The sequence below is a fragment of the Myotis daubentonii genome, chromosome 2 (assembly GCF_963259705.1).
Source record: "Myotis daubentonii chromosome 2, mMyoDau2.1, whole genome shotgun sequence".
In the NCBI taxonomy this organism is placed as follows: domain Eukaryota; kingdom Metazoa; phylum Chordata; class Mammalia; order Chiroptera; family Vespertilionidae; genus Myotis; species Myotis daubentonii.
In genome coordinates this window covers 154,866,264-154,874,265 of record NC_081841.1, presented here as the reverse complement: position 1 = coordinate 154,874,265, position 8,002 = coordinate 154,866,264, and positions in this window count along the sequence as shown.

Below are 8,002 nucleotides of genomic sequence, written 5' to 3'. Positions count from 1 at the left end.
TATTTAGGATAAACAAAACTGACAAAAATTAAGAAAAACATTAGATTTGAATACTGCCAGAAATTTTTATCAGTGGTGGAAATATATATATTTTTTAATGAAGCAATCTAACAATATCCATACATAATTACAACATATACACTTTGATCAAGCACTCCTTTTTGATGAATATGTGACTTGAAACAAACCACTTAAATCTATGGGCAGCACTCTTTATAATGGACAAAAATCATAAAATAAAATATATGTCCAGAAAAGTTAATGATTCATCAATATTATATCAAATCACATAAGATCAAAGATAACATTGGATAAAAAATTATTATCAGATGATATCAGATCAAACAATTAAAGAAAATGTATTAGACTTCCATCAGCCAACCTGGGAAAATTTCCACTAAATTGAGTTGAATGAGAATATCAATTTGTGTATACAAGGGTATGTGTATATGTATCAGTCAATATAGGAGTATATGATCACAGAGAGACACATCTAATAAAAGAAGATATTCTAGACTGGTAACAGAGGTTATGTTGGATTGAGTATTGGAGTGGTCTGGATGGAGGAATGAAATTGGTAGAAGCTGTAAAAGATAGAGTGGCCTGGACTCTTGGTTTTCTTCCCAAAATTCCATCTCCCAATCGGTTGGCTGAAACTGCTAGCACTAACTTTCTCACCCTATGGGTAAGGTAGAGGCAGATGATCTACATGATAATAGGTCCATGGGAAATTTAAAATGTCATGGCTTGAAATTATTTTCTTCTCTATTAATAAAAGGTCCACAGAAGGAAGTGCTCATCTTTTTTCAGGATTTCATTATTTATTGATGTGACACTGGAAACTGCTACAGACATAACCATTAGGGGAGAAAATTACATCCCTGATAAAAACAAAACAAAACAAAAAACAACAACAACAAAAAAAAAAACAGAGCCCTAGCTGGTTTGGCTCAGTGGATAGAGTATTGGCCTGCAGAATGAAGGGTTGAAGAGTCCCTGGTTCAATTCCAGTCAAGGGCACATACCTGGGTTGTGAACACAATCCCTGTAGGGGGCATGCAGGAGGCAGCCAATCAATGATTCTCTCTCATCATTGATGTTTCTATATCTATCTCCCTCTCCTTTCTTCTCTGAAATCAATAAAAATAAATATATTTTTTTAAAAGAGCAGAGAAAGAGGATAGAGAAGATTGGTAAGATTTCTTGTTAGCCTTAACTCATTATTACTATTTCTAGAGGCCCAATGCACAAAATTCATGCACGGGTGGAGTCCGTAGGCCTGGCTGGCAATCAGGGCCTATTGGGGCCATCTCTCCTAGTCTGATAGGGGCAAAGCTGGCCGCTTGCCAGGGCCTGCCGGCCAGAGTCTGGAAACCTGCTGGCTGCTGGCCGGGACCTGCCAGCTGCCAGACAGGGCCTGCTGGCTGCCGAACTGGGCCTGCCAGATGGAGGGGAGGGACCGCAGAAGGTTTGTCAGCAGGGGTAGGGACTGGGGGAGGTTGGCTGGCTGTGAGCAGTTGGCTATGGGAGCACACTGACAACCAGGGCGTAGCTCCTGCATTGAGCATCTGCCCCCTGGTGATCAGTGTACATCATAGCGAGGGGTCAACCGGTCATTCTGGTCATTCCAGTTGTTCAGTCGTAATGGTCGCTTAGGTTTTTATATATATAGATTACTATTCTGCTAGAATTAGTAATGTATTAGTTAAGGCAGAGCATGGTGACTATCCTATATAATAAAAAAGGTAATGATGCAAATTGTCCCTAACGGCAGAACGACTGAGAACAACCGCTCGCTATGATGCGCACTGACCACTAGGGGCAGATGCTCAATGCAAGAGCTTCCCCCTGGTGGTCAGTGCACTTCCACAGGGGGAGCACTGCTCAGCCAGAAGCCAGTTCATGGCTGGCCAGCACAGCGGCGGTGGTAGGAGCCTTTCCCGCCTCCATGGCAGCACTAAGGTTGTCCGAATAATGGCTTAGACCCGCTTCCTGTGGGCATCCTCCGAGGGCTTCTGGGTTGCCAGAGGGATGTCTGACTGCCAGCTTAGGGCTGATCCTCCAGGAAGCAGGCCTAAGCCAGCATGAGGACATCCCCCAAGGGGCCCCAGACTGCAAGAGGGTGCAGGCCGGGCTGAGGGACCCCCCCCAAGTGCACGAATTTTCATGCACCAGGCCTCTAGTATTTAATACTACTGTATTATATATTGGAAAAAATTCTAAAAAGATCTTAAAACTTCTCATTACAAGAAAAATAATTATACCTATATGTGATGTGGTGATGGAGGTTAACTAGATTTGCTGTGGTAAATATTTTGCAATATATATATTTGATATATATATATATATATATATATATATATATATATATATATATATATATTAGTTGAACACCTGAAATTAATATGTTATATGTCAATTATATTTCAATTATAAAAATTCATAAGTAAGTAAAGATTAATGTAAGAAAACTAGAAGAATGGACACCCAGTAGTTTTCACATTTCTGAATACAAGAATATAAGAATACATCAAAGGCAATGTAGAAAATGATCAAATAGAAGAATTAAAACTGAATATAACTAAAACTAATAACTTCAGGTATTCATCTTATTAGCTCACCTTTTTAAAACTAAATTTCTAAATATGAAGGACACTGTATAACTTATTGGTTTAAATATAAAGCAATAAGTATGCCTTAACCAGTTTGGCTCAGTAGATAGAGCATCGGCCAGTGGACTGAAGGGTCCCAGTAACGATTATAGTTAAGGGCATGTACCTTGGTTGCAAGCATATCCCTAGTAGTGGGTGTGCAGGAGACAGCTGATTGATGTTTCTCTCTCATCAATGTTTCTAACTCTCTATCCCGCTCCCTTCCTCTCTGTAAAAAATCAAATATATATATATATATATATATTTATATATATATATATATATATATATATATATATATATATATATCTCAACACTAATAAAAGAGAAAAATGGTAATTGGCGTACGAGCTACCCTTTTCATTGGCTAATCAGGGCTATATGCAAATTAACTGCCAACTAAGATTGGCAGTTAACTGCCAACTAAGATTGGCAGTTAACTGCCAACTAAGATTGGCAGTTAACTGCCAACTAAGATTGGCAGTTAACTGACAACTAAGATTGGCAGTTAATTGCCAACAAGATGGCGGTTAATTTTCATATGTAGGCACAATGCAGGGAGGCAAAAGGGAAAGCAGGAAGAAGCCCCCTGCCACTGACAGTGATCGGAAACCCAGAGGGGAGCTAAGAGCTGGGGGGCAGGGCAAAGGCGGCCCTGGGGCCGCCTTTGCCCTGCCCCCCAGCCATGATCAGAGAATCAGGTGCCTTTTCCACCCTGGCCAGTGATAGCAGGAAGTAGGGGTGGAGCCAGCGATGGGAGCTGGGCACGGTGGAAGCTGGCAGTCCCGGGAGCTAGGGGTCCCTTGCGTGGGCCTAAAGCGAAGCCCATGATTGTGGGGCCGCTGCAGCTGTGGGTCCCCGCTGCCCGGGCCGAACGCCTCAGCCAGAGGTGTCAGGCCTGGGCAAGGGGCCGATCCTGCGATTGGAGGGTGATGGGGGTCAACGCCTGAGGGCTCCCAGTATGTGAGAGGGGGCAGGCTGGGCTGAGGGACACTCCCCCCCACACACACCCAGTGCACGAATTTCGTGCACCGGGCCCCTAGTGTGTATATATATATGCAATATTTAAACAGAAATTCTAAAAGCTAATAATTTTAAATAAAATAATCTTGGTAAAACTTCATTCTTGTGTGTTGAAACTTTTATAAAAAAATCTGTTTCCTAAAGATAATAATTGCTCATACAAATGGTAATTCAAAAAGTCACCTTTTCTTCTTACTATAGCAATAAAACTTTCCAATAAAGATGCTCTTAGTTTTCAAATTAATTATTCATGTTAAAATCATCAAAGTTACCCATCAACAACTTTAACATAGATTTAGTGTTTTTGAAAAGACATTATTCTTTCCAAACCACTGTATCTAATCAACAAGTGCATTATAGTAATTACTTTTTATTATAACTGCTTTTGTTAAAACTGATCAGTCATAATTCACTTTTATTTTTATACAGTTTTCTTTATATTTAATGTAATACTTAACCTTGACAATCATCCCATTATCGTCATAACTAAAAAACAGGCTGTTTCAATACTGTACTATTTCACTAAGTTTTATTTTGTCTTATATTTTCCCAAACATTTCTTCACATGGGTATAGAGCAGGTTGATAAATTATTACCATTTTTAAGATGCAAGTATGGAAACACAAACATGTGACCTACCTAACCTTTAGAGAAGCTGAGATTAGCACCCAAATCTCTGATCTCTGATCTTTTTTTTTTTTTCTTTATCCACCCCAGAAGATTTTGTTAAGTCATACAAGATATTTTAAATCTTGGTAGACTTTATATATAGTTAGATTTCAAACACTTGAAATCAAGGACATTTTTCCTATTTCTTCTTTAGTCTTCTTTTGACAGTTGACTGATGTAATGCAGTGAAAATAGAACTGGCCAAGTAATACTGATATGCCTGCAGGTCACTATCCTCATTATGTCACAGATATATTTCAAACATTGATTTTATTGAAGCCCAAAATACTTTTTAAAAATATAAGTGATATTATAACTGATATTTTGGCTTACCTAAGTCATTAAATATTTCAAGGATAAAATAGGAAAAATCTGTTTAATTTTTTGCCTAGTTAGGTTTCTTTTTTACAGTGATTTTGGTATCACTGTATCAATACAACATGAAAGGCCATGCTTTCCCTATTTTATTTCCTGTTGCTTCAAAGTAAAATTCATCATTCACTTATAATTACCAGATTTTCCCATCAGAGCCAAATATACTTGAGACCTAGACCACTTTTTTTTTCTTTTTCATTTCTCCTTTCTTTGGATCCACCATAAAATTCTGTGATTGAGAAACAAGACTTCCAAATGCCATTGGTATTAAATAGACAAATAGTCTAAGATGGAATTGGAATCTATTCATTAATTTTTTTTTATTTAGGTAACATTGATGTATAACATTATATACATTTTTGGTGTGCAGCATTATAATTTGATGTCTATACTAGTATCCTATCTAATAAAAGAGAAACATGGTAATTAGGATACGTCCGCTACCCTTCCCATTGGATAATCAGGGCGATATGCAAATTAACTGCCAGCCAAGATGGCGGCCGGCAGCCAGGCAGCTTGAAGCTAACATGAGGCTTGCTTGCTTCAGTGAAGGAGGAAACCAACGTTCCCCGCCTTCCTTGCCGGCCTCTGAGCTTGCAGTTTGAAACATTGTTACAAATATAGAAGCTAAACAAAACCCCAGAAACCTGCTTTCAGCCGGCCGGGATTTCAGAGCTGGAGTTGATACAGTGTTCGATTATAGAGCCCAAACAAACCAGATACCTGCTTTCAGCAGCAGAGGCCTCAGAGCTGGAGCCAGAGCTAAAGCTGGCCCAGAATAAAAAAAGAAAAGAAAAAAAGGAGCAGTTGGGAGCTTCAGTCACCTGCCAGCCTGAAAACAGCCCTCAGCCCCTCACCCAGACTGGCCAGGCACCCCAGTAGGGACCCCCACCCTGAAGTGTGTATGACCAGCTGCAAACAGCCATCATCCCCTCACCCAGGCTGGCCAGGCACCCCAGTGGGGACCCCCACCCTTATCCAGGACACCCTTCAGGGCAAACCAGCCGGCCCCCACCCATGCATTAGGCCTCTATGCTATATAGTAAAAGGGTAATATGCCTCCCAGCACCAGGATCAGCGGAGCCGCAAGGCCTCCCAGCACCGGGATCAGCGGAGCTGAGAGGCCTCCTGGCACCGGGATCAGTGTGACAGGGGGCAGTGCCCAAACCCCCTGATCGCCCTGCACCTCTGTGTGTGACAGGGGGTGGGGCCACAACCTCCCTATCTGCCCTGCTCTGTTTGTGACAGGGGAAGGCGCCCCAACCCCTGATCAGCCCTGCTCTGTGCCTGATATGGTGGAGCTCCCCAACCCCCTGATCACCCTGTGGCTCTGTGTGTGACAGGGTGCGGCACCCCAATCCCCTGATCAACCCTGCTCTGTGGGTGATAGAGGGCAGCGCCCCAACCCCCCCTCCATGGTCCCTGCTCTGTGTGTGATGGGGTAGAGCCATAACTTCCCCATCGGCCCTTCCCTGAGTGTGACGGGGGGAGCTCCCCAACCCCCTGATCTGCCCTGCTCTGTGCGTGACAGGGTATGGAGCCCCAACCCCCCTGATGAGCCCTGCTCTGTCCGTGACAGGGGGCAGCCCCCCAACCCCCTGATTGGCCCTGCTCTGTGTGTGACAGGGGGTGGTGCCGCAACCTCCCCATTGACCCTCCCTTGAGTGTGACAGGGGGCGGTGCCCCAATCCCCCAATCGGCCCTACCCTGAGCATGACTGAGGGTGGCATTGCAACCTCCTGATCCACCCTGCTCTGTGCATGACAGGGGGCGGCGCCCTAACTCCCCAATAGGCCCTGCTGTGAGCCCGACCAGGGGCTGCACCTAGGTATTGGGCCTGCCCTCTGGCACCCGGGAGCCGGCCTAAGCCAGCAGGTCGTTATCTCCCAAGGGGTCCCAGACTGCGAGAGGGCACAGGCTGGGCTGAGGGACTCCCCTCCCGCCCAAGTGCACAAATTTTTGTGTACCGGGCCTCTAGTATATGCATAATGTTCACCACAAAAAATCTAGTTTCCATTCCTAACCATACAGTTGATACCTTTGACCTGTGTTTTTCTCCCTTCACCTCTCTCCCCCTGTGGTTACCACCTAATTTGTTGTCTGCCTCTATGAGTTTATTTAGTTAAGTTTTTATTTTATTTTTGTTTTTCATATTCTATATTTTAGTGAAACCATATGGTATTTTTCTTCTTCTACCTTACATTTCACAGCATTAAACCTCTAGGTCAGTGATGGCGAACCTATGACATGCGTGTCAGAGGGACACACAAACTCATTTTTTTGGGTTGATTTTTCTTTGTTAAATGGCATTTAAATATATAAAATAAATATCAAAATGTAAGTCTTTGTTTTACTATGGTTGCAAATATCAAACAAATTCTGTATGTGACATGGCACCAGAGTTAAGTTAGGGTTTTTCAAAATGCTGACACGCCAAGCTCAAAAGGTTCACCATCACTGCTCTAGGTTCATCTATATTGACCAAATGGCAGGACTTCACCTTTTTATGACTGAGTAGTATTCCATTGTGTGTGTGTGTGTGTGTGTGTGTGTGTGTGTGTGTGTGTGTGCCACTTCTTCTGTATGTGTTCATCTATTAATGGACACTAGGTTGTTTCCATATTATGGCTATTATAAATAATGCAACAGTGAACAAAGGTCTGCACATATTTTATTTGAATTGATGTATTCATATTCTTTAAATACCAAGAATGGAATAGCTGGAACATATGGTAGTTTTATTCTTAAATATTTGGAGAATTTCCAAACTGTTTCTACAGTGGCTATACTAATTTGCTTTGCCACTAGCAAGCTATATGGGTTCCCTTTTCCCTGTAAACTCTCTAACAGTCATTGTTTCTTGTCTTTCTGATGATCGCTATTCAACTAGGTGTGAGGTAACAGTGAATTGTGATTTTGACTTGCATTTTTCTAATAGTATGTAAATATCTTTTCATGTGCATTTTTACCATCTGTATAACTTCCTCAGAAAAATGTCTATTCAGATCCTCTGCCCATTTTTTATATCAGGTTGTTTGTGTCTTTTCTTTTGAGATGTACAAGTTTTTTTGTATGTTTTGAATATGAGCCTCTTATTTATGCATGGTTTGCAAGTCTCTTTTACCATTGCCTTTTCATTTAGTTGATGATTTCCTTTGCTGTACAGAAACATTTTAGTTTGATGCAGGAAACACCCAATCAGAACAGGTTGTATGGTGGTTGCTCAGAAACCTCAGCCACATAACCATACTAAGGCAGATTATCTCTCCCGTGCCCATTACATC